This window comes from Canis lupus, chromosome 37 (genome assembly GCF_003254725.2).
Source record: "Canis lupus dingo isolate Sandy chromosome 37, ASM325472v2, whole genome shotgun sequence".
NCBI lineage: Eukaryota > Metazoa > Chordata > Mammalia > Carnivora > Canidae > Canis > Canis lupus.
The window spans coordinates 26,645,908-26,672,587 of record NC_064279.1 but is presented as its reverse complement, the minus strand read 5'-3'; the positions used below and the strand labels follow the sequence as shown (position 1 = coordinate 26,672,587).

The window sequence follows — 26,680 nt, the reverse complement described above, 5'->3', positions numbered from 1 at the left end:
CACAGCTTCTGTTCCAACCCCTGGCGCCTGCTCCACCAGTTGACACCAACTGCAAATAACTGTGAATTATAAACTTTCCCACATAAGAAATTGTCCTTAAGAAAAAAGATTGTTCTTTCTCCACTTGAGATAGCCACTTCAAATTTCAAATGTTAATGGGTTAAAGAATGCTAAGGAGGCAAAAACAAGGAGCAGACAATGGTAATTAAACCAGAATCAAATTACTACTTAAGAATAGACCCAGGAAAACAAAACTTGCTTCAGCCAAATTGAAACCTATTTAAGTTACAAGTTGAACTCCAGGCATTTAGCCTTTCAGCTTAAGTCACAACACAATTTCGGGATAAGTGTCTGCTGAGCACAAGGAGCCATCAGGGTGCCCTACACTGCAGCCAGATTCTAACACCTCCACCGGGCAACATCGTAAACTGCGTGGATAACCTAGTCAAATAGCCTCCTCCGCTTCCATAAATTCAATCGTGCCAGTATTTGTGAACACTGAATTCTGAAAATCATGTCATAAATAAAAATTTCACAAGCCACCACTTCTTCTTTAAACTTGGGCCATGGATCATTAAAAAATTATGAAGTTACATCTCTCCAAAATGTGCATGGTCTCTGGGGCCATGGGAGCCTTAGCAGAGGAAAGGGGAAGGCGCGTGGGCCCTGGAGACCCAGGCAGCCTTCCCCTTGGCCGGGAGATGCCTCACATCTTGTAACTCCCGCAGCTTTTCCCTTAGAATGAAAACTCAGATGCTTGCCTCATCTTCCCAAAGATGCTGCCCAAAGTCCCCCATTTAGAAGTCCTCCGAGAACTTGATGACACCATGAAAACAACTGTATACCCCTTTGTAACTCCATATATTTAATTACCTCATGTGATTCCTCAAACTCGGTCTGTAATATTGGAAACACGTTCAGAGAGACCAAAAAAGATTAACTCTCAAGTCACCGGGCTAGCAAATACGGAAGCAGAACGCGCACTCGGGTCTTCTGGCTCCAAGTCTGTGCTCTTTGCACTAGGTGATGCTTTGCTCTCATCACAGAAGCCTCGAAATGTTGTGTCGGGTATTAAGGGAGGAGATGACACATCGGAGCTATGTTAACATACGTTCAATGCTGTGGGCATAGGCTAAAGGTAAGTTTCTTGCTCTCCAGAGGTAGACCAGTCGAGGCCCAGATCCTCAAATCAAGGAAAGATGAAAATATAACATTTTTACGTTTAAGAGAAAAAGCCTGCCTTCGAACATGTATTGGGACACAGATGTGGCATCGGTAGCATCCTGGCTTTTGTTCCTTCTAAAAATTAGCACACCATTCCTGAAGATCTCTTACACATCTATTTACAAGTGGCTATGAATTCAAATCAGCTGGCAATCCAGGTTCCAGCTGCTGCTTCTCCCGCTCACAAAAATCTCCACGAACCCCCAGGGTGCTAAATTACTACCTCCGTCCTCTTCGTTTAACCTCAAACTGGGTCACCTTCTAATCAAGAAAAATTAATGACTAGCAACATATTTTTCTTTTCCTCTTAATTAGAGTAATTCCACCCTGGCAGTAACTCTCAAACTGAAACGATGCTAATGACAAAGTTTTAATTCAGAGAAAAGGGACAAGCCATCAAAAAGTAACTAGCCCATGCCATGCCTGGTTGATGGCTAGTCCAGAGACCAGGCTCAAGGCCCACTTACTACAAAGCAAATGGGGCTTCAGCTTTGGGGACCCTCACACAGCCGGCCCCTCCCAAGGCCCGGAACTGTCCTGCAGTTGGTCACACATGTTTGTAAAATTTTCAGAGGTAAGACAGTTTAACCACAATTGGTTCAGATTAATCCCTTTCCATCCTAACTCTCCCTCGGCCCTACTTCCCCTCAGATCAGGCGGTACTACAGCAGCTGCTGGCATTTTTGGAATCCAGGCAAGGGGCAGTGTGGAATTCATTTAGTTTGGGTTTAGAGATCCGTTCGTCTGTGGCTTGCAGTCATTTCCATGTATAGGTAGGTTAGTGCCATCTGTCCTGGTCAAGAGGGCTTTCATGAATACTCCTCCCACCCCCAGGGCCCAGTCACCAGAGCTACAGAGAGAAAGGGCCAGAGATCACACCAAGTTACATTGTCTATATTGGACAAAGTACTTTAACTCCTCAGAGCCTCAATGCCTCAACTGTAAAATGTGGACCGAACATCACCTATCTCAAAGACTGACATGATTTATTAAAATTGATAATTATTAACATAGCGTTACTCTGTATCAGGCAGCTATGCTATATGCCTAACATACGTTACCTCAATTAAGCCCAAGCTTAGAGAATTACATTATTTGTCCAAGGTCACGATAAACTGAGGAACCAAGAGATGAATAGAAGCAGTCTTTCAACCCCTATGCCACACAAGGGATCGGCCTAGATGCTCAATATTACCATGGATGCCTAACATTTATGGGCATGTGGGCCAAGCCAAGACCAGGCACTCACAGGCGAGTGATGACAGCCAAGGTCACATGGGGGGTGGAGGTTGTACAGGACAGACAGAAGGTCTAGGCTATTGTCCAAGGAGCAGGATAGGGATCATAACAGGCAGGGAAACAACCACCATGTGCCAAAGTGCATGCTAGGCATATCCCATTTATTTAAATTAAGATCCTTTTATATATATTAAACCAGCAAAAGAACAAAAGTTTAAAAACAAAATAATAATATTCAATGCTGGCACCATTTTGCCCGCCTGCTACATTCATTTATCCATGTCAGGTATGTAAATTGCTACACTCCTGGAAAGCAATTTGACAACATATATCAGAAAACTTGAAGATATTCATACCCTTTGACACATTAATCCCACTGCTGGAAATGTATCCTAAAGAGATCTTTGAAAGAAAACAAAAGATCTATTTACACAAAGATGCTCACTACAATGATATTCGTGATCCTGAAACTCTGGAAGCCTCTAAAATGACCAAAGGAGGGGGATTGATAGGTAAATGATGGCACTCCACCTTGATGAGCTCGTTAAAATGATTCACGGGATCTATGCAGAACACGGACAAGCACATCACACGTGCAAAAGGACTTGACAGCAATCATGCTATTTTTGCAACTGTAGATCTATATGGATGGAGGCAGGAAGCAAACCCAAACAATTACCTTAGGGTGAGGTTTTGTGGAAGATCTCATTCTCCTAGAGGACAGAGTCGAACGAGGACAATGGACAATTCCAGCAAACAGCTCAGCCTTGGCCCACCAGCCAAACCAGGACTCTGGCCTCTCCACCCTCCCCATCAGCAGCACCCAAACTGCTCTGAGTCTCAGTTTCCTTCATACTATTGTACTTAAATGTACTATTACCTTCTGGGGACAACCTCACAGGGTTATTGGGGGGTCATTCAGATAATGGTGTTTCACTTAATTTAAGAATATCTTTCTGGCATCTGTCCAGAAGACTTCAGAAAGTTCGGGTGCCTGGGTGGCTCAGTTGGTTGAGCATCCGATTCTTGATTTCCGCTCAGGTCATGATCTCAGGGTTGTGAGACTGAGTCCTGTGTTGTGCTCCACATTCAGTGGGGAGTCTGCAGGAAATTCTCTCCCTCTGCCCCTCCCCCTGCTCATGCTCTCTCTCTCTCTCTCTCTCTCTCTCGCGCTATATCTCTTTAAAATCAATCAATCTTAAAAAAAAAAAAAAAAAAAGACAACAGAGAGTCAATGGTACAGCTCCAGGCTTCCATTCTAGATCTTGGGGTGGAACAGGTTTACACCCTGGCACCTAAGTCTCTAGCTCAAGTGCTCATATGTAATAAATGGTCTGGCCACCTCACTAGCCTTGCGAAGGACAGGCTCAAGTTAAGTCACTTTTTTTTTTTTAAGATTTATTTATTTATTTATTTATTTATTTATGATAGACATGGAGATAGAGAGAGAGAGAGAGAGGCAGAGACACAGGCAGAGGGAGAAGCAGGCTCCATGCCGGAAGCCCGTCGTGGGACTCGATCCCAGGACTCCAGGATCGCGCCCTGGGCCAAAGGCAGGCGCTAAACCGCTGAGCCACCCAGGGATCCCCAAGTTAAGTCACTTATTGAGGGTAATGTTCTTACTCTTGCTATCTCCAGTGTTATCTTTCCTGACATGCTGGACCCACCTCTTCAGGGCCAAGAGATCAAATTCCTCAATTCTCCCTCTTGAGCCACCATCTAAAGGAAGAAATCTCATTCTCCTACCCAGTTAGCCCTACCTTGCACCATGGTGGGAGCAGGGACTACCTGGAACCAGCCCTGAAGCCACTCAGGAACACCAACACTGTGAGCTGAGCCCCTCAAACCCAGAGCCTCACCTCTTCTCAGTCTGGTCCCCCCAGCATCTGCAAAACCAGCCTTCCCTGGTTGCTGTCTGGTAGACTCCAGCCATGTTTAAGGCCCAGCTCAGACCCTAGAGGACTGCTTCCCACCCCTGCCACTCTTGACATTTGGAGCCACGTAAGTGTTCCTCGTAACAGGCTGTCCTATGCATTGTAGGACGGTTAGCAGCATCCTTCTACCCATTAGATGCCAGTAGTAACTAACCCCCAACATCCAATTTTGATCATCAAAAATGTCTCCAGATATTGCCAAATATCTCCTAGGGAACAAATCACCCATTGCATCCTCCACTCACTGGAGAAAGATTTCCTTTCCCATCTATTCATTCCTGTAATCTATAATATATAAATATCTCCCTTTTATCCTTATTACTTCATCCTATTTCATCCTTTTTCTACCTCTTTCTACCTGTCTGTCCCAGGGCAGATCTGATGTTCTCCAAGGATACAGAGGCTGTATCCTGAACAGTGTTACATCCCCAGCACGTAGCACAGTGCATGGCACAGAGCAAATGCATAACAAGCCCAGTGGAGTTCAGTGATGGCTTAGTGGATCCCATGACACTTCAGAGAAAAATAGAGATTACCTGACCTAGAGCTGTAACACTTCATTCCATCCCAGATTGGAGTGGACAAACTGGATGGTATGCGCATTTATTGGTTGAGGATAAAAAACTAGACTTTACTTTTTTTGCTGACAGAGATGCTCAAGAAAGTTTGGAGTTAAAAAAAAAAAAAAAGAAAGTTTGGAGTTGTGTTGGGGATTACTTTCAATAAGTTTCTAGTTTGAGATCTTGCTAAACCATACCCATGGGGTCTAAACTGCATATTCCAAGAGAAAAGACAAGAAGGAATACTCCCAAAGCCTCAAGGCATTGATTTACACTTGGTGAAACTCTCCCTAAATATCATCTGACTTCACTTACATTAAGATGTCCTGTGACTCCCCAGTGGATAGACTAACAAGTGAAAACGTGCTTACCCTGAGCCCTGAGGGATTTGGATGAGCCATGGGTTAGAGGCCACTGTGATCAGGGACATGAGGCACTGGAGCTCAGCATCAGGTTCCAAAAAAGATGGATGCTGAGTTGTCTCCAATGCTCTAGAGAAGAAAAAAGAAAAAAAAAATTTTTTAAAGGAAAAAACAAGAAAAGTGGATTTACTTTCTGTTGGATAAGCAATACCCTTCCCTCCAGCAAAATCTATGTAAATAACCTTGATGTAGAACACCTCTGAAAGAAATTGATCTTCTAAAAGATAAATTGAGCCTATGAGGAATTTTCTTAAGACTTTAAATGAGCTTAGAGAGCCTGAAGAAAGGATCTCTGCCCCACCCTCTCTAGATTGAGTGTACATGCGTGCGTGTGCGCCTGCACGCATGGACTGTGCCTCTTTTCTTTGGTGGTCATTCGGGTTGCCCTGCCTTTATGCTTGGGACTCAAGAAAGAGGAGTGGGTGATTTCAGTGGGACCAGAGCCAATGGTGGGATTCAAGAGCTGTGTTTCCCCAGGCGTCCTCTGTACACTTAGAGGCCTACACCCCATCCCACCAAGCTCTAGGGCAGCTAAATAGCCCAGGCCCACCCCCCTCCCATTTGGCCTGGCAAAACAATGTCATGCATGGCCCTGTTAGCCTCAGAGCTCCTTTCTCCAGTGGAGCTAAAAACAGCATTCAAGTGAGGAGTGGGAGTAGGCAGGGGGTGGGGCCTGAGCTGTATCCAAGAACTCCCGGGAGACCCCCTTCAGTTAAACCTGTCCATAAAGGTAAGAGCAGGTGTGCTCAGTAAGGATCCTCAGCTCCCAAACAAATACCTTCCCTCTGTCCACTGAGCCTGGAAATCCCCAATGAGAGCTAAGGCTGAGAGGTGATACACCAGGAAGAAGTAATAAATCACCCTCAAAACATTCACTGCAAAGTATGAACCACTCCTCTCTGAGGTCATCTGCCCCCTTCCCCTACCCGTTGACCTCCCTTTTTCAATAAGGGTACCTTCTTATCCTTCAGGCTGGAGGTTCGATGCCTTCCCCTTCAGAGAAGGCTTCCCTGTTCACCCTGCCCTAAGAAAGTCCTCCTGGGAATCATGATCATGACCCCCCACTATGCTGGGGTTTTATCTGTGGTATAAGTATCTCCCCCACTCAACTTTAAACTCCCTGAAGAAGAAGATCATGCCCATCTTGCTCACCTGAGCTAGTCTTATGCCGCATTTCTAGCAGTGCCTGGGGCATAGCAGGCTCTTCATGAATACTGTGAAATTCACTCATTCATTCATTCATTCATCAATAAAGACTTTTCTCCAGAGAAAGTATTCAGATAAATGGCCAGGCATGCCCACAGACCAAACGTGTGACTCCTACTTACAATATAGTCTGTGGCTAACACAAAAATATGGCACTTTTAATATGGTGTGACTTTGTACCCAGAGCCATAACAAATCCCAGGTGACATGGTTTGCTAAAGACAGTTGTTGCAACCAAACAATAAATGTAGATTTCAGAGGAAAATCTATGAGTTCTAGGAAATATGGATGAGAGCCTACTGTCTAGGAAAGGCCAGTTTCAGGGCTTCTGCTGACCTGTAGGATCTCTACCTGAATACGAAGATAAGCAAAAGTATCACCTGAGCGCCTCACACATGATGGAGCTCAACCTAATAAGAGCTCGTATCTTTTAGGGAGATGTTTGTCCTCTAAGCTCAAGGCTATGAAGTGTAATTTCCACAAGACATATGTAAGTGTCCATTCTTTTATATTTTTTAAGATTTATTTATTTGAGAGAAAGAGCATGTGAATGAGAAAGAGAGAGGGGGAGGGAGGGGCAAAGGGAGAGTAGACTCTGTACTAAGGACAGAACCTGACACAAGGCTCCATGTCATGACTCTAAGATCATGACCTGAGCTGAAACCAAGAGTCGGAGGCTTAACCAATTAAGCCACCCAGGCGCCACTGTAAATGTCCATTCTTAATGCTAAACCTCTGTTAGAATAACCCCAGACTCCACTGAATATGAGAAGAAGGGAAGAAGACATGAAAGATTAAAGGAAAAAGACACCAATAGGTTCTTGAAAGTGTCAATCATGATTGAATTTACCTATTGCTTGGGATAGAACCTGTACCCCCTGCTGCCTTGGGGAGCTAAAATAATAACAGAACTCTGCATTCCCACCCCCACTTCACTGCTCCATAGTCATGTGTCTTGCTTTGGTCCCTCCCTTGGACTAATACACAAGAAGACTGGTCTGAAACATCTGTAAAACCACAGTGTAACCTGGAAATTGAAGGACAGAGCTTAACACATCAATATGAGACAGCCCGTAAGTCATGACTCAGGGACCTAACAAGAGTCCAAACACTAGATCTGCAGTGACCCTACCCCTTGGAAGACGTGTCTAATCAGCCAAATATAAAGAGGGTATCTAAGTTAGCAGCCAGGTAAAACAGTCATAACTATGCCTCCAATGGGAGAACAATTCCAAATAAATCTTAAAGCACATGAAGTTTGAGTCCATCAAACACTAAAGCTCAACAAGTTTCATTAATTTCCTGAAATGTACTTGCTTATTCAAAATCGAACATAAATTCTGTTTGGGTGATCATCTCTTTGAATCCCTAAACCCCACTTTTGATTTTCAATCTCAGACAAGTGAAGGAAGAAAAACGAATTCCTCAACTTTGAACTCCGAATATCCTGGCAACTTTGGGCCCCCCTGAAGGCTTCAGGTGAGATCCTCACTTGCCTTCCTCCAAATCTCCAAGTTCCATGGAAGGTTTCTGGTTGAGAAACTAAATACAGCACACAAACTCCACTGAGGTCTTGGCCAAGAATTTTTTTTTTTTTTTTTTTTTTTTTTTTTTTTGGCCAAGAATTTTTGAAATCAGTCACGTCAGACTCTAATAAAGAATTTAGGATTCTTTTTTCCTTTCCTTTTCTTTGTTTAATGTGGCATTGGCATGCAACCTTCCTCAGGTAGATCTCACCAACTGCAAATAAACAAAAGGCATATTTTAAAAAGACTTATTTATTTATTTGAAGGAGAGAGCATGAGCAAGGGGAGGGGCACAGGGAGAGAATCCCGAGCAAGCTCCCCACCAAGCTAGGAGCCTGTTGGTGGGCTCCACCTCACAACCCTGAGATCATGACCTGAACCGAAATCAAGAGTTGGAAGCTCAACCAACTGAGCCACCCAGGTGCCCCAAAAGGCATTTTAAATCTTATTAGTGGATTCCTTTTCTTACTGACAATACAATAAAGTAATGGCCTCTAAATTTAACCATTAATGAGCCTTTCCAGCTTCAAATATGTGTGAAATGTCACAAAGATTTAGATAGGAAAACATCTAACACAAACACAGGGGGACCCGTGAGGCAACTCCAAAGAGTTTCACTGGAAATTTATCTTCTCTCCACCCAGACCTCAACACAACACACCTCTAGCAAAGTGAAGCAACATATTATTATTAACTGAGGTTTTGACCCTAAACTCCACATTGGGGGAACACTATTTTCCTAAACTATTAGACTTAACTAACCCCCAATTAAAGCAACATAAGGCTGATCCTATCCCACCTAAAATCTTCAACCAAGACACAGATTTTAACTTCTGCATGACAAATACCCCACAACTTAGTGGCTAAAAGTCATTTTCGGGGCACCTGGGTGGCTGAGATGGTCAGGCATCTCTTGACTTCTGCTCAGGTCATGATCTCAGGGTTGTGGGATCAAGCCCCACGTTGGTCTTCACACCCAGCATGGAGATTCTCTCTCTCCCTCTCCTTCTGCCCCTCCTCTCCTCTAAAAACAACAACAGTCATTTTCTTTGGTTCATGATTTGGTCAATCACGAATAGAAGGGATCTTCTCTTCTGGGCTGGAGCCCAGGTTAACACACGGAAGAGGGGAAATTGGGCAAGTAAAAGGAGTAAGGCAAGCCACAAGCTCCTGTGGACAAGTGCCCTCTCCTGAGGTGCAGCAGCTTCTGCCCACGTCTGCCCGGGTCTCTATCAGGTTTGCTGTGACACCCTTTGCCCCCAGCCTCTGTGCTTGCGGAGGACGTCCCCCTGGGTCACCACAGCCACTCGGAGGCCCGGGGGTACCCGGGAGTGACAGCAGGAGCCAAGGCCTGCCTGCTACGAGTCTGGTCACCCAACAGGTTGGAACATCACCTGGACTCTCACCCCTGCTCAGCTCTCCTCCTCGTCCTATTCCTCTGCTCCCCTATTTGGACCCCCTGGGGGGAACATCCAGAATCATCATGGTCACTTCACATGAACACACATGAAGGAACCCAACCTGAGATACTAGGGGAGTGCCAATAACCACGTCTGGTTTGAGTTTAACCTTATTGGGCCTAAGTTACCTCCAACCAAAGAACAAAAGACTGACCCCGACTATCCTTCCTACCTCTACCCCCAAAAAAATTTGTTTTAACACTTTTTTAAATTTTAAAAGCCAGACTCAGATTGACTGCACTGCAACATAGAAGACCCAGAAGTGTTAGTCCTGTTCCCATCACGTTGCATTGAAGGAACAAGAATGGCCTCACATCGTCAGCATCCTCTTCACTCTGGAGTCCCCACAGAACCTCACAACCACAGACGAGAGGCATCAGTCATCCCATTTTGTCTTAAGCAAGAGTAATAGTCAGAATTTTTTTTTTTTTTAGATTTTATTTATTTATGTATTTGAGAGAGAGAGCAGGAGAGCGAGAGAGCATGTGCACAAGCAGGCAGAGTTGCAGGCAAAGGGAGAGGGAGAAGCAAGCTCTGAGCAGGGAGCCTGATGCAGGGCTCGAGCCCAGGACCCTGGGGTCATGACCTCAGCCGAAGGCAGACATTCAACCAACTGAGCCACCCAGGTGCCCCAGTAGTCAAAATATTTAACAACAGCACTGGGACAGGCACTAACCAACAGAACAGGTGGCAGCCTGAAAGAATCGGCATCCCTTGGTTCTCTGATTCTTCTTGGTTATAAAGGGTCTGGCCCTCTATAACCTGTAGCTTACTACTGCCCAAAGATAACATTTTGAACTTCTTTATTACCCCCAGTGCCAGGTCTGTCATCTACTATCTGGGTGTCCTCAGACACATTGTTTCATCCCTTCAGCCTTTGTTTCTTCTTCTGTAAAATAGAATAACAGTGATGCCCTCAATAGGATGGCTATGAGGATCAAATGAGATAGTACATGGAAACCTTAGTGGGAGTAAATTAAAGGGACCTTAAAATGTACAATGGCCCAAACACAAAAGATTGCTTGTTCACATGATAGACCCAGAAGTGTGAACCTGGTTCACTTTGGCCTTACCCCACGTGACAAATCAACAGCTCAGGCTCACTACATCTTGTGGCTCTGGGGCCACATCACCATCTGCATCCAGCTGGCAAAAGGAGGGAGTTGGGAGGATATAAACACCCACTCTTGGAAAGGGCTCAGCCTGGAAGCAACACACATCACTTCCCCTTACAGTGCCATGAAAGGACGTGGCCACATGTCGCCACAAGGGAGTCTGGGAAATATAATTTGGCCATGTGCCTGGTTACACGTCATCCCTCTAGGGGAAGCAGGCCCTGGATTCTGATAGCCAGCTTGCATTCTCTGCCCCAGAGATTAAATGTAAGCAATTGCTCTTACTCTTTTTGTTGGGTAAGCCAGTAGGTATTTGCCAATCATTTGATAGATTCGGTGAAAAAAAGAAAGAATAAAGCAAGTAAATGGATGTTGCAGGGTGGAAACAAGAAGAAACAGGAATAGGGACGAGCGGAGAGAGGAACGTGTAAGGGGGTGGTACACAAAATGCAAGTGGTAGAGGAAGCAGTTCATGTCCACCGCACCAAGAAATGTTAGAGAGAGAGTCTTCCTGGGACTCCTCACCAGGACCCCACGGCAGGCACCCAAGCTTGGCCTTCCAAGTCATGGCCTCCAAATGGTTTGAGAGTCCCCTTACGATCCTCACACTCACAGAGCAGCAGAAAAACCCTCTCTTGCCTTGAACTTCAGGGTGTTGTAAGTCTTCAGGCTGAACCAATTTGCATGTTCAGCTTTGAGTGGGTTAAGGGCCAGAGGAAAAAGCCTGCCACTCTAACTACATCCGAGGAGTGTGCTCAGTTCTCGTGGATGGTAATTAGCATCCCGCTTCTTTACTCTGCCTGTACAGTATTTTCAAATCAATTGCTCAGCATTAGTGATTCTGCTGGGATTGATTTAATAGTCTAATATGAAGTCTCAGCCCTTCTGTACAGGTTAATTACATGTGGTCTTATACATTCTAATTTAAAATACTGCCTTTGCAATTATCATCAGCACTAAAACGGAGCACTAGTAATGAAGCTGGGCTTGAATTTTTTTTCTAGAAGTAATGAATTGAAAAACTGAAATGACTTTTAATTTCTTAGGCGCTTACCATTTCAATATCTCTTCTCCTCGGCGAGAAATATAAATCAGAGTCTCCTCCTTATTGCAGATTGTTATGAAAACAGGCAAGATTGCCCTCAAGGAAGCAGAAGGCTTTGATTTTGAAACAGCCAAGATTTGATTATGTGAATTTTTGACCAACCGAAACTGCACTTCCGGTACCCTAATCCCCCAGTTAGGTATGTATTTACGTGTGAATGCATACCTTTGACAAACGCTTACATGGTGTTTACTGTGTGGCAGGTATTGTTCTAGAACTTTGTAAATATCAACAACTCTATGAGGTACTGTATTAGTTATGGAACAAATTCCCCCAAATGTATCAACTTAAAACAATTAAACATTTAGGGGCGCCTGGGTGGCTCAGTCCAATGGACGTCCAACTCTTGGTTTCTGCTCAGGTCAGGATCTCAGGAGTCGTGAGATCAAGCCCCGAGTCGGGCTCCATGCTCAGCAGAGAGTCTGTCTGAGATCCTCCCCTTGCCCCTCCCCACCATGTTCTCTCCTCTCTCTCTCTCTCTCTCAAATAAGTAAATCTTTCTTTAAAATAAATAAACAAAAACATTTGTCTCACAGTTTCTGTGGGTCAGGATTTGGGGAAAAGCTTAGCTGGGTGGTTCTGGCTCTGGGTCTCTTACAAAGATGGAACTTGGGCTGGAGCTGCTGTCATCTGGGGCCAGAGGATCCACCTCTCCTGTGGCTGCTGGCAGGGCTAAGTTCCCGCCAATGTGGATCTCTCTACAGCCAGCCCGAGTGTCCTGGCTTCATGGCATCTGGCTTCACCTTGAGCAAGTAATCTGAGAATAGGAGAGGCAGAAAGTACACAGATTAGAAAGACAGGGAACAAAGCTGAGGCCGCAGTATCTTTTATAACCTGATATCAAAGTGATCCATGTCACTTCTAGCATATTCTCTTGGTCACCTGGATGACCTTGGTACAGTGTAGGAGGAGATACACAGGGTGTGAGTACTGGTAGGTAGGGATCACTGGGGGCCAGCTGGCTACCACAAGTAGGTGTTATTCTTATTCCTGATTTACAAGTGAGGCACAGATGGGTGAAATCGCTTGTCTGAGGTCACCGTTAATAAATGGCAGAGCCATGATTTGAATCTGGCTTATCCTTCGGCCTCTAGAATCCAAGCTCTGAACAACTACTCACACACAGAATGGTGCACACTCATTTAACACAGGGTTTGAAAACAGCTTCTAGGCCAGCCAACAGCGCTTGTTCTAAACGAATAGTTGATGGAAACCCTTTGCTGAGGATACAAGCTCTAAAGGATTCGCCATCACCAAAAAAACACTCCATGTCCCCTGGCTTCTGTTGTATGAAATTAAATATTCCTATTTGCTAGAAGAAATCCTTTATTTTCTTGGAAAATCAAACAGCCATCACTATCTTTAGAGTCTTTCTAAATATTGTACCTCCCATCGCACCACTAACCCATTTCTTCCTGTTCAACTCTCTGAGGAGATGAGGTCAGCTCTGTGGAAAGACACAACTTGTGCTAAAACCCATTATTAATCACACTCATCTTTCACATCCAAGGGCACACTATCCAGACCCTCCGGGGGTCCCTGATACCAGCTCTGGCATCAGATTCGTGTCTGAACATCTGTGGATCAGAGACCAAGAAGGATTGATCATCAGTGTGTCTTAAAAGGGATTCTGCTGGCCTGTATTCTAGGGACTTAACATATATTATTTCATTTAATTTCCTGTATCCTATAAATGTAATCATGATAATCATAAATCACAGCTGGAAAAGATTGTAAGTTTACTATGCACCAGGCTCTATGCTAAGTGTTTTATATACATTAATTCATTTTATCATCAAACTTGAGAGGAAAATTTGACTATGGTTCACCATATTACAAATAAAGAACTTGAAGCTCATAAAGGTTAAATGACTGGCCCAAAGTCATAGAGAGGTGGGATTCAAACCTGAATGTTTTACTCTAAGAGCCCTCTGCTTTCTAACCCTACCAGGAAGCATAGGGACAGGGACATTAATCGTCCATTTTTATACAAAGCAGCTAAGTGCTACTCCCCACCTACCCTGAGGCCTGTCCTTTCACATCTGAATGGTCTATTTGAGGATTTTTCTAAATAAAGACAATTCCTTTTCTAGAAGAGATTCTGGGGCCAGGTGTTAAGATGCCTTTTTTAACTTTTCTCCACTGAAATAAAGCAATATATCAGGGGGTTAGCAAGTCTTCTTAAAGGACCAGATAATAAATACTTCCAGCTTTACTTCTGGGCCATATGGCCTCTATCACAAATACTCAACTCTGCCATTGTAGCAAAAGCAGTCATGAACAATATGTAAATTAATAAGCATGGCTGTGTTCCAATAAAACTTTATTTATGGACCCGGAAACTTGAATTTCATATAATTTTCTCAAGTAATGAAATATTCTTCTTCTGACTTTCTTTCAACCATTTAAAAATGTAAAATCCATTCTTAGCCCCTGGGTCTTACAAAAACAGATGGCCATAGTTTCTGGGCCTCCACGATTTACAACAGAGGAAGTCAAATTCTCTCAATGAGTTGAGTGACTTGGATTTTATCAAATCAACAAAAAGCCACTTCTTGGGAAACATTGTCTACAGGGTTGTTTTGAACACAAATGTACAGGGATAAAATCAAATGGATGCAATTTCCCACTTTTCTCACTTTCCACATGCTTCCCAAAAGACTGGCCGGGGAAGTCAATAAAGGATGTGATGTGCCCTCAGCAAATCATGCCTTTATGACAGAGACTTCATTTCACATTATCTCTCCTGTTAGATCATAACAGGGGCTGAGCCCTACTCACCTGTATGTCCCCACACTATCCCATTCCAGCCTCTTCCAGAACCTTAACTGTAACCCAGGGGCCATATTGCCCAAACCAGAGACAAAATCCCAAGGCCTAGCAAGGGTGGTTTGTGGGGGGTTTTTTTCCCCCATTTTGTGGGTTCTGTTATGTGAAAAGTTTAACAAGGATATTGAAGCCAAATCACATTTAGTTGAATATTTAATAAAATATCTTCTTGAAAAAGTAATAAAATTATATAAAATTGGGTCTATACTGGAAAATCCTAGATATAGAACACCATGAATTGCAGCAGGTTTTCAATAAATGTTAAATTAAAAAAGAAAAAAAGAAGAGAGGGAGGAAGGCAGTGGGTGGAGAGGGAGGGAGGATAGAGGAGGGAGAGAGGGAGGGAAGGCAGACAGGCAGGCAGGAAGAAGGAAAAGGCCAAATACAGACTCCTTCCTATTAGGCTTGCCCCTAATGCGTTCAATAATTTATTTAATAGACGACAACTCTCTAGCAAAGTCAATGATTCACTCTACATCATTTCTGAGTAACATACTATTTTCCAGAAATACTATCCTCACTTCTGTTCAACTACCTTTTATAGTAACAAGGGAAATTATTTACATTTGTATGTACTTTTTAAATTTTAAGAATATCAAGATTATGTTCAATCTTTCCACTCACTACATCCAACCACCCTCTGGAACACAGGGTAAGATAACCTGGCTTCCCCATAATACACAGTACAAGTTTCTGTGACAATGGGACCAACCCCACTAGACTCCAGGGGTTGGAGGGCAGAGACAGTCTTATTCACTTTAGCATTCTGGGGACCTGGCACTGAACGGCATTTGATAAATGTCTGTAGAATGAATGAAAAAGCAAATGAGGGAAATGTTTCACCTTAAGAGAATTAAAACCTATTTTCTAACAAGGCAAGAGCACTTGAACAAGGCAAGTGTTCCTGGGAGATAAGAGACACCGGGAGAATCAACAGCAAGAGACAATGGAGAGTGTCGCACATGTCGGGGAGGGTGACACCACAGGGATATTCCCGTGCTTAGAGCAAATGCTCCCTGTAAGAAATGACTTGATGGTAAGCCATCTAAGCTTACCTCTGCCTAAAATGAGAAAATTTGTCTTAAACTGCCCTATGCTTAAACACAGGTAAGTTTCAATCAACATTTTCTAGGATAAGGAGAAAAGCAAGGAAGTCCAAATACAACTGTTAGATCCAAATTGGAGCTACTGTCAAAGTTGTGTTTTATTTTGGAAAGACCACCAACATTAAAAACAGCAATCATCACGGTTTCTGAGCGTGTGTCTGGGTTGTTCCTCCAGCTAATATTCATCTCAGCCAGAACGATCTAGTGCTTTTCTGACCTCCTGACCTTGTCTGAGTCTCAATCCATTGCCACCAAATAAATACCAGTCAGAAATGGAAGTGTCATTAGTTTCCCTGTGTGTGGAAATCAGGGCAGTTTTCCAATCGGGGCACCCACAGGGCAAGGAAAGTGACTTTTGTGTTAGGGAAGGGACATACTCCTTGGGCAGTTGTTTACTGGCGCACCAGCATAAAGCCTCACCTCACACAACTCAGCCAAACCACCTTGGCAGATGGGATGACCCTACACATGAGGCCATGGGGCAGGCTCTGGTCTCCTCCAGGGCCTGGCTTTGGGAGACAAAGAACAAATGGGGTTACTACTTTTTATATTCACACTTCTCTACAGTTGCTTTTGGGTTTTATTTTGTTTTTATTTTATTTTACCAGCACAGTTTCTTTTATAAGACATAAAGTATATGCTCCTTTCTATCTAGCCTTATAATCTGAGAGAAGTCATTGCTGTTTTCTCATGCAATCTACCATGGGATAGTTAAGAGATATGGCCAAGACTGGCTGGCTAATCCCCAAATCCGTTTCCTCTTCTTCCTTGGTGCACAGCCAGCCTACACTTCCCAGCACCCTCCGCAGTAGGTGTGTCCATGAACGAAGTTCTGACCATGGATTGTGAGTGGAAGCGGTATACACCACAACTTCCAGATGTCACCCATAAAAACCATTCCCCCACTACTATCTTCTTGTAGACAAGCACAATGACTCTGGGAATCACGTGTCAAGATGGCAGAGCCACAAGATGGGAAAGGCCTGGGTTCCTGATGACTTCTTGGATGACAGCCACCTACCCATCATGAACACTATTGCAGACGTCTATTAGTTTACCAAGGCTGCTGTGACAAAGAACTACAAACTGGGTGGCTTCAACAAGAGAAATTTATTGTCTCATTCAGTCTCCAGTTCTGGGGGCTAGAGGTCCCAGATTAAGGTGTTGGCAGTGTTGGTTTCTCCTGAGGCTCCCCTCCTTGGCTTGTAGATGGTCCCCTTCTCCCTGTGTCTTCACTTGGTCTTCCTTCTGTGCCTGTGTCTTAATCTCCTTTTCTTACAAAAACATCAGCCATATTGGATTAGTGCCCATCTTCTCAACCTCATTTTAACTTAATCACCTCTTTAAAAACCTTATCTTCAAATACAGTCACGTTCTAAGGTACTGGGTTAGAACTTCGACATATGAATTTTAGGAGGGACACAATTCAGCCCATAACACATAGCCAAGCCCAACATCAATGAGACAGGGAAGTGGACCCCACCTGCCATAGCAAAGATGGGAAAAACAGCAAGATATGAGCAAAATAACATAATCCGCCACCAGCAACGATGATATGGTGCTGTAAGTGCCAAGAGGAAGTATAACATAGTTGGATAAAATTCAGAAATACTTGGCATTCAAACCCCTTGAAAATCTGTCTCCTGATTATCTCTCCTTCCTGACTTCAGCTTTACTAAAGAATAGCATCGAATCCCTGTACAAAAGGTCAGTGACAAGTACAATGTGATATAGTAGAAAGAATATACCCAGATCCCTAGGACCTGCTACTTTCTACATGAGATCCTACTTTCTCTTCCAGCACGAGCCAAAAACCATCTGTGTGATCCTGGGGAAACTGTTTTCTCTCTCAGGATCTATAATCTGATTTCTAAGATGAGGAAACAGACTCTAAGGTCCCTAAGATTCTTTGACCTGGTTTCTTTTCTTTGCAATGTGTGTTCCAGAGAACATTAGTCCCAAGTGATCCCATGCAAATAAATGTTTCCATGAGCAAATCACTTGGAAAATGCTGCCTACAATATCCCTTTCCTAGAATACCAAAGGTTATGAGAAGTCCTGCAATTAAAAAAAAAAAAAAAATCCTGTTTTACTTCAACTGTTTCCCAGATGTATTTGGCCTAAGAATTTCTCCTTCTGCCCCTTGTAACATGGCCCAAAGCAAGGAACTAACTCCCTAGGTACACACAGGTTTGGAGAGTTAGATTTGTTAACACCCATGTCCAGCCTCTCCTACCTGCCCCCAGAGAGCATGGTGCTCAGCAAATCCTTGCTTCTAAGCCAGGAATTCCCACAGACTAAGACGTGGTTACCTCTCGCAGGCCCTCTGGGGCCACAGCTCCATCTTCCCTGTTGTCTAAGAGCTCCACAAATAGGGTAACAAGAGCAACCAGGCATCCCATGCGCCCACTGGCTTATGAGGACTCCATGCCCTTATTTCCAACGCTACTCAAAAGACTTTTTGCCCCTCCTTTCTGGAGATTCTCTTCAGTCTCTAACATATTTTCAAAATCTCTTCAGTAATGGCACCTCTTCATCCTTTGCAGGGGAGATCTGAGTTTTGGAAACAGTACATGTCCACTGGAGCCAAGTCTGGTGAATACCTTGGGCGCTGAAGCTGAGAAAGAATGTTTCTGCCTCGGAAATGGAGAGTACGATCCACCTCATCATTCAGTCAGCCTCGTGCTCATCTGGCTCCCAGGCTTCTGGAACAAGAATAGTCGTTCCAAATGAGATTGCCCGTGCATTCCGGAATCTCCACACACCATATGCTGAGCGGTCTGTGGCTCCCTTGAATGGCAAACAATTATGTCCACTTGTTTGTTTTGTTCCTTTATTTGGCCCCTTGTCTGAACAGAGACACAGAATCCAGTGTTTCTTGCATCGTGAGTTCTCGTGGGGCCACTCGTGTTTCTGTTGCCAGCTATTGTTCTGAATTCAGAAGACTATCCCCAAATTGCGCACTCGCATCCCTAATTGAACTGAAGCCATCCTAACACCTCCTCATCTCCCCCTCTCCTCTTATCCCCTGCATAGCATCTCCCTGCCTCTCTCTGGCTTTGATCCCGGGGTAAGGATTGTTTTGTTAACACGATTCCTGTTATTCAGTAGTCAGCTTACGTTTTTTTTCTTTCCTTCAGATAATATTTAATTGCTTTAACACAACTTTTGCAAGGAGGCAGAGGAGTGTTCTTTGAAGACCCAAATTATCCTCAAAGCTGGTCTCTCAATGTTGCAAAGATTCGTGCTGACTTTTAATAACCAGAACGCAAAACAAAAGAAAGTTTTTCTACCACCTTCTCTGAGAGCATTCGAACTGTGTGGCTATATAACCAAAGATTGTCAGAGCTGGAAGGTCAAGTCAGGGTCATGGATTCTTAATGGGTTCCAAACTTCTTTAGCTATGGGACTCCTTTCAGGCAGAAGCTTCCAGAATCCCAATTATTAAACAAAAGCAGTCAGGGTAGTTTAAATCTTCAGATGGGCTTTAAGTGCTTCCTTGTTTACAGGTCTACCGAAGTATCTGAAGAATCTTCTCCTGGATTTTGATCACAGCTTAAAAAGACAGGCATTTTACTAAACTCAAAAGTGAGGTCCAAGGACATCTGGGTGGCTCAGAGGTTTGGCACCTGCCTTGGGCCCAGGGCGTGATCCTGGAGTCCCAGGATGGAGTCCCACATCAGGCTCCCTGCATGGAGCCTGCTTCTCCCTCTGCCTGTGTCTCTGTCTCTGTCTCTCTCTCTGTCTCTCATGAATAAATAAAATCTTTAAAAAAAAAAAAAAAAAGTAAGGCCCAAACAGAATCAACTAGTACAGCAAAAAACAGAATCTTCACCTCCTTGTTCCTACACTAGGTGTAGCTGTAAAGCCAGCTGTGCATCTGAAGCACTGGGGAGCTGGTTAGAAGCACTGATTCGGAGGCCCCAGCTGCTGAGGATTCTGATGTAGTAGCTCTGGAGTGAGAACTTGGAATCAGCACTTTCTAAAAGTTCCCTGAGTCTCATGGAAACCCAAACTTAGGAACCACAGATTTGTAGTATCCAGTCCTCCATGCCCTGGTATCAAAGGCCAATTGATTCTTCTTAGGAAAAGCAAACCAACCCACAGAAGAGCCTAGATTTGCTTATGATGTGACCATCACTACAAATAATAAATTGGGACTGCTCTAACCAGGCCCAAAAATTAATTAGTGGGTTCAATGGGTTATTTACGAAATACCATGCAGTAGTAATTTGACCAATGTTTTGTATTCCTAGGTAATTGTGCGGCACTTTATAGGAATAATCTAACAGTAGAACCTTAAGATTGATCATGCTTCACCTTTTACAATGTGGCTTTCCATGAATTATCTTTTTCAGTTTGTTGGACAATCCACAATATGGGTAAAGCAAGTCTTATTTTCCCTATTTTATACGCAATACGATTGAGATTCATAGAAAAGAAATGGTGCACTGAGAAAACATAGTTAGTAGAGCTTGATCTAAAACCAAAATCTTGGATTCTGAATCCAATACACCTCCTTAATGCATCAAAAAAAAAAAAAAAAAAAGATCCATACTACCACAGCCTCCTCTTTTCTGCTCACTCCAGCATAATCACAAATGGTATTGTAAAATGGAAAACTCGATAACTCTAATAGCTATTAAAAAAACACTATTGATGCTCACAGCCAGGACCTCATGATGTTTATTCTAATGTCCTCATTTACTACTAAGCTATCATTGTAAAATGAAAACCGTTCAACAGAATTGTATCCTTTGACTTCCCGAAATCAATTTCTGCTTAGGATAGGAAGTACAGTAGTAGGGTAAAACTCAAAAAATGGGAAGACTCTACATCAGAAATTGTTCATCAACAACAACAATAAAAAATCAATATTTATTTCAATTTTAAGAGGAAATAGAACTTGTTAGGAATCAAAATAAGGAAAAGCTACTTAAGAAATGTGAGCATTTCATACTTGGGTGACATTCAGAGAACCAGGTTTGCCATGGCTAGAGTAATTTGAGGATTTTTTTTCTTCTCCTCATGATCAACCTTCCATCAGTGAAGTACACAGAGGATGTTGCAATTTAATTATTACCCTGGCTAAAGTCCTTGCTCTATCCCTAGGACTTCTCATTTCAGTTACGTGGATGTTGTTGTTGTCACCCAGACATGAGAGAAAGCAGAGCAGATGGCTTTGACTGAACCTGAGGATACCCCAGCAACACTCCCCCTGCCCTGGGGAGATGGGACCAGTCCCTGTGCTCCAAAATCTTTACCAGTCAGAAGGTGGTTTCCTATCCTCTCCTCCCTCCCCACTAAATCCCTCTGCTTCCCCTTTCTCTTGATCTTTGCCTATTTCACTGATCCTCTAAGAGATAGTTCTGGAAGTCTTACCCTGGGGCACCTGGGTGGCTCAGTAGGTTAAGCGTCTGCCTTCGTTTCAGGTCATGATCCCAGGGTCCTGGAACTGAGCCCCACATCTGGCTCCCTGCTCAGCAGGGAGTCTGCTTCTCCCTCTGCCTCAGGCCCTGCTCATGCTTTCTTTCTCTCAAATAAATAAATAAAATCTTAAAAAAAAAAAAAATAGTTCTGGAAGTCTTGCCCTGGGGCACCTGCGTGGCTCAGTCGGTTAAGCATCCGACTCTTGGTTTTGGCTCAGGTCATGATCTCAGGGCTCCTGAAGGGCTCCAAACTCACCAGTGAGTCTGCTAAAGATCCTCTCTCTCTGCGCCTCCCCTGACTCGCACACACACATGCTCTCCCTAAAATAAATAAAATAAATAAATAAATCTCTAAAAATAAAACCAAAATAAATAAATAAATAAATAAATCTTTCTCTACCCAGGATTAAAATGTACTATAAAGCTACAAGAGTGAAACAACATAGCAGAGGTTCAGAAATAAAACAAAGGGATCCCAGTGTCCACTATGTCTATTGGTAGCAAAATTGTTTGTCTCCCTCCTTCCCCTTCTCCCTCTCTTCTCTCTTTCTGTCTCCCTCTCCCTCCTCTCTCGCTTTCTCTCTCTCAGCCCCCCTCTTTCTCTCTAAATGGATCAGTAGGGGTATGAGGTCTCTTTGACTCCCTCTGGACACCTAAAACTGAGAACAGAATTGAAGGACAGCCTGTCACCCAAGTTCCAAAGGAAAGAAGACACATTCTGGGTCTGATAAAGGAGGTAAAGGGGGCTGAAGGCAGTAGCCAGTGAGAGGGAGGGAGCAGGGGAAGCAGAAGAGGAATCAGAAAAAAAATCCTAAATAGGAGTTGTTTTTTGCTGTTGTTACTTTAATAGGATGTTATCCTTCCTGTGTCTCACTAACCTTTAATGAAACCACCACTTAACGAAACACATGCAAATATGCCACAGTAAATAACTATGGGGACTGGGCTTGGGAGAAGCATTTTCTCTGCTTTTTTATAGTGGAAACAGTCTTGTTTCTAAGTGGACATCTTTGACCCAAGAATACTGAGATTCGTTTTATGAAAATAATTGGTCAAATTTTAAAAAGATGTAAAAATGATATTTATCTCCAAGTTATTTATGACAGTGAAAAATAGGAAACAACCTCAAAGTGCTGCAACAGAAGGCTGGTTAAGTCAATTAATGTGCACCCATACAACCAGGTTCTATGCAGCCGCTTAAGAAATAGAGTAGATTGTTATGGAAACATAGCCGCGGAATATTGTTAAGTGAAAAACAGCTAATAATAGTATGTGTAAGAGAAGATGACTTTTGAAAAATATAAAAATAGTTGCATAGGAAAAAGGTCTGGGAGAGTATTAATAGCAGTTCGTTTGGAAGGTGGCATTTTCCCCCATCTCAACCTCTCACGGCAATTACTTCCTTCTAGAGAAACTACCGTTCCTTTTTTACAGCAAAATATACTATAATGCATTTTTGCAAAGAAAAATTACAGTTATTTCTCCACCTAACCGTCCAAATTTCTACATACACAATTTTATTTCTTACCACTAGCTCTAAAAGACGTGCCTCGTCTATTGTAGGTGCTGGCGTCGTAAGAGAATGCAGATACAGGCTTGGATTCAGTTGATTTGAAGAGCAGAACTAATTGCCCCGTGCTGTCAAATGCTGCCTGCCTGCAGATGTCCAAAGGTAATACTTTAAACATTCAGATTAAAGATCAGCAAGGTAATTGATGGAGAAAGTCACATCTTGGAAGGATCTAGCAACTACGTCACTAGCTTGAGAATAACCGGTGTAAGTCAAGGAAAATTCTCCTGTATTCAGCAGGGGACGAGCCCCCAGGAGAAAGCAGAAGAGATGCTTATGACTTCACTTAACCATTCACATCATCTCCGCTACCAGGGTTATTGCAGCATCACAGTCACCTCTTCTGCTTACATGTGGGCTACAGCCAAGGGAGCAGTTTCCCCTCCCACTCCACCACCACCTCATAAAAGCATGGGGGGAATAGAAGATGAGAAGGGAATTCAGGAATTCTGAATTCCTCTGTGTTCCCAGAACCAGCAACCCCGGTACCCACCCTCCTGGGTTCACAGGACAGAGCAGATTCCCAGAAAGGAAGGGGAAGGAGGGAGGTATACACTCTTCCCCACACACACACACACCCAGATACAGCATCATGGCTGAACCTGTGTCAAGAGCAGAAATGGGTTTCACAAACACGACAGATCTGAGAAACAAAATTGTCATCAGCTCATATGTTCCACCGACTTGATGTGGTTATAAAAGTAGAATAGCCTCCGGATAAAAACCTGGTTTCTGAGATCATGGGCCCTATTACAATAAAATTTCCCTGTAACAATTTAGATCCAGGTATATGGAAAACGCTTCACTTGCATAGTTTTTCCCAAGTGTATTAAAATTTTTATTTCATCCACAATAAACCCTGTTTTCTCCCAGAAAGAGATATGAGAAGTTTAATAAGGGAGTGGCTTTGCAGTGGTTTCTGACTCCGTGTATGGAGGCCAGTTTCCTCCTGCACGCCAGGGACCAGGGACTCCTGCAGATGCAGAGAAAGTCACTCTCCATGAGCTTCCTAAGGGCTGAGCCTAGGGACAAGCTTGGCACAAAGTTCTGACTCCGGAGCTATCCTCTTCCACAGGCTGCCTGCTCCAGGGCTTGGTCCCCAGTTATTCTAACAAAGGCTTAGTAAGGTCTGAAACCTGAGAGTTCTGGAAATGCCCAGACAACAGAGTCTTGTTAAGCCTCTCCTTTCTGGGCCCTTTTCCTTACTCTCTAGGCCCTCAGGATGCTTTCCATATCAAAATTTCCTCTCAGGGAAATGACCTCATGTCAGTCATTCACACTTTAGTGTGAATTCAAATACCTCCTTTTCCAGCAGCACTTTAATTTATAGTCCTTCTAATTGTGAGAAAGAATATCTTGTTTCTTAGAAGAATCTCAGGCATGTTCCATTACTCTTTGGGGAAATGTAAGTGAGAAGGAAGATGTTTCCAGTTCCTTGAAATCTCGCCATTTTCTGGGTGGATGCTTAGAGCAAAAAGGCACCCAAGCAGAGTTGCCCTTTGGAGAACAGGTTCATGGTCACATTGCGGAGAAATCTATTTTCAGCCCATCTCTCTAAATGGATGCCTCCCACACAGACCAACTCCATGTCTGTTCCCTTATAACACCACTCATTTCCCCCATGCTGACTGTGCACCCCACGGGGATGGGTCCCACCTTCAGGGAAATAGAGTCTCACTGGCTGGAGGGTGAACACAGCATAGTACAATCACCTGTAACTTTCAGTGATGGGTTGCATATTTACAATTATTCTAATTACACTTGAAAGGACAAAGATCAGAAACAGATGTCAGACATATGAATTGAAATTAATGATCATTTGTTAATGGAGTGAAGAGCCATTCATCATTTTATTAGAACTAATTCTTAAGGCCATATGGAACCTTTTACAATGGAACAAGTCTTTATTCTCTTAAGAATATTAAGATTTTGATTAATAAAACACAAGGTACAGGGCTGCCCAAGTAAAATCTCCTTTTTATAAATGTAGTAGTTATCAGTTAGTATGACAAACTGGGTACTTTCCAATAAAGGAAGTATACAAATGTTGACCGGGGGGGCTGTCCTTCCTACCTCCCTTCCTTCATCTATTTATACGGCAAATGTTTACTGAGTGTCAAATACCATGATAGGAGTAGAGAGACATAATAGTGAACAAAAGCAGAGATGGTCCTGCCTGCCTGGATCGAACAGTGTAAAGGAAACAGATATTAATGAGACAATTTCACTCAAATGTAAAATCACAACTGTCACAGGTGATAAGTATGTGCAAAGGTCCCGTGATAGAGGTGTCCTGGACATGAAATGAAAGAACCAGAAAGCTGGAGGGACTAGAAAATTAAATCTAAGGAGAGACCTGATGTGAGAAAGAGGTTAAAGAGGCAGGCAGGAGCTTATAGCCACAACTGGAGTTTTATCTTTTTCCTACGTACAATAGGAAGCCAGTAAGGAGCTTGTTGTTGTTGTTGTTAAGATGTATTTATTTTAGAGACAGAGGGAGAGCATGCAAGCAGGAGGAGGGACTGAGGGAGAAGGAGAGAGAATCTCCAGCAGACTCCTTGCTGAGTACGGAGCCTGATGTGGGTAGGGCTCAGTCTCATGACCCTGAAATCACAACCTGAGCCGAAATTATGAGTTGGAGGCTTAACTGACTGACCCACCCAGATGCCCCAGGAAGCCAGGAGGGGTTTTTAAATAAGGGAGAGTGGCAGGGTCCTATTTGGATTTTGAGATCCCCTGGCTATGGTGCGGAGTCTAAATGGGAGACAGGGTGGCTGTAGGAACAGCAGGTGTATTAGGTAGGTACTTTGCAGCGGTCCAGCAAGATGATAAAAGCAGACGGTGGACACTGGCAGAGTACTGACGTCAGGCCAGGGTGGAGGTGGGAAGGACAGAAGTGGCTGGGTTCAAGAGATACTCTGCATGTCTCCAGGACCAGTGAGTGGATCGGATGAGGACAGTAGTGACGATAAGCGAGCTTATCTTGGCTTTCTGGCTTGCAGAACTGGATGAGGGTAACGAAATTCACTGAGATTAAAAAAAAAAAAAAATGCTGGATGAGGCCCAGTTGAAAAAAGGGAAGGTTCTGGATCCCTGGGTGACAGGACATTCCTGCAGAAACCATGGCTACAGTAGAGAAGACAGGGGAATGAAGAGGAGCAGTTGGTGTGGCCATCTCTACTTGATCAGGTGCCCTGGCCTCCACCCCCGGCGATATTAGCACTGGAAAGGTTATGGGAGATGACCCAGCCCCACTTCCCTACTCGACAGGCACATGAAGAGATCTCGCCCAACGTCACAGAGCAAATGAGCAGGAGCTCAGGTACAGCCCGGAGGTCACCTCAGAGAGAAGCCTCCAAACAGCCCCCAGCCAGCAGTCACTCAGCAAACGTGGCCCTGACCACCTGCATGCCCAACACCTTGCCAGCTGCCATGGATCAAATATGAGCAAGTCACAGGCCCTAGGATGACACCCAGGAAGGAAGAGCGAGGGATGTGTTTCTAGGGCCACACGTGAGCTGAGCTTTGAAGTACGATGAGGGAGCAGGGGAGGGGTGTTTCCATGGAGAAGAAACAGCAGGACAGGAAGTATGTAGGCCTTGGTGTCCTCCCCCTTCCTCCTCCTCCCCGAGCCCCCAGCAGCCTTCCTGGCATGACCCCTCAAGAAGTTCAAGCTTTAGACAAGCACTTGCTCCTCTGCAGGTAACCCCCACTTCCCGCCCAGGAAACACAGACCCCCCCCACCCCCCACCACCCCCCACTCCCCACCCCTACCCCACCCCTGGCGCTGGCTGAGCAGTCTGGTGACCTTCGTCAGAGGTGGGCATGGCGTGGAAGTCATTGCGAGGGAGGTGTTTCCTTCCAGCAAGAACAAAACACCAGGGGACAGGGGACACGTCAAGATAATACCCTTCCCCAAATGTCCTGGGGAGTCCACCTAGACTATAGCGCGGAA

At 44.0% G+C, this 26,680-nt stretch overlaps 1 long non-coding RNA gene across 4 annotated transcripts in view; it reads right to left on the bottom strand.

Moving 5' to 3' along the window:
- LOC112656585 (uncharacterized) overlaps positions 1-19,524 on the bottom strand; it is a 73,575-nt gene extending 54,051 nt beyond the window's left edge. Inside the window, exons 1-3 of one of the 4 annotated variants that reach the window (XR_004812565.2) lie at positions 18,039-19,524; positions 12,326-12,548; positions 5,329-5,448 (exon numbers count right to left, since the gene is read on the bottom strand). This is a non-coding gene — a long non-coding RNA (uncharacterized LOC112656585). The remainder of the gene's footprint in view (positions 1-5,328; positions 5,449-12,325; positions 12,549-18,038) is intronic. The other 3 variants (XR_003134478.3, XR_007408868.1, XR_003134479.3) reach the window with 3 other exon arrangements.
- Between the last annotated feature and the right edge of the window lie 7,156 nt (positions 19,525-26,680).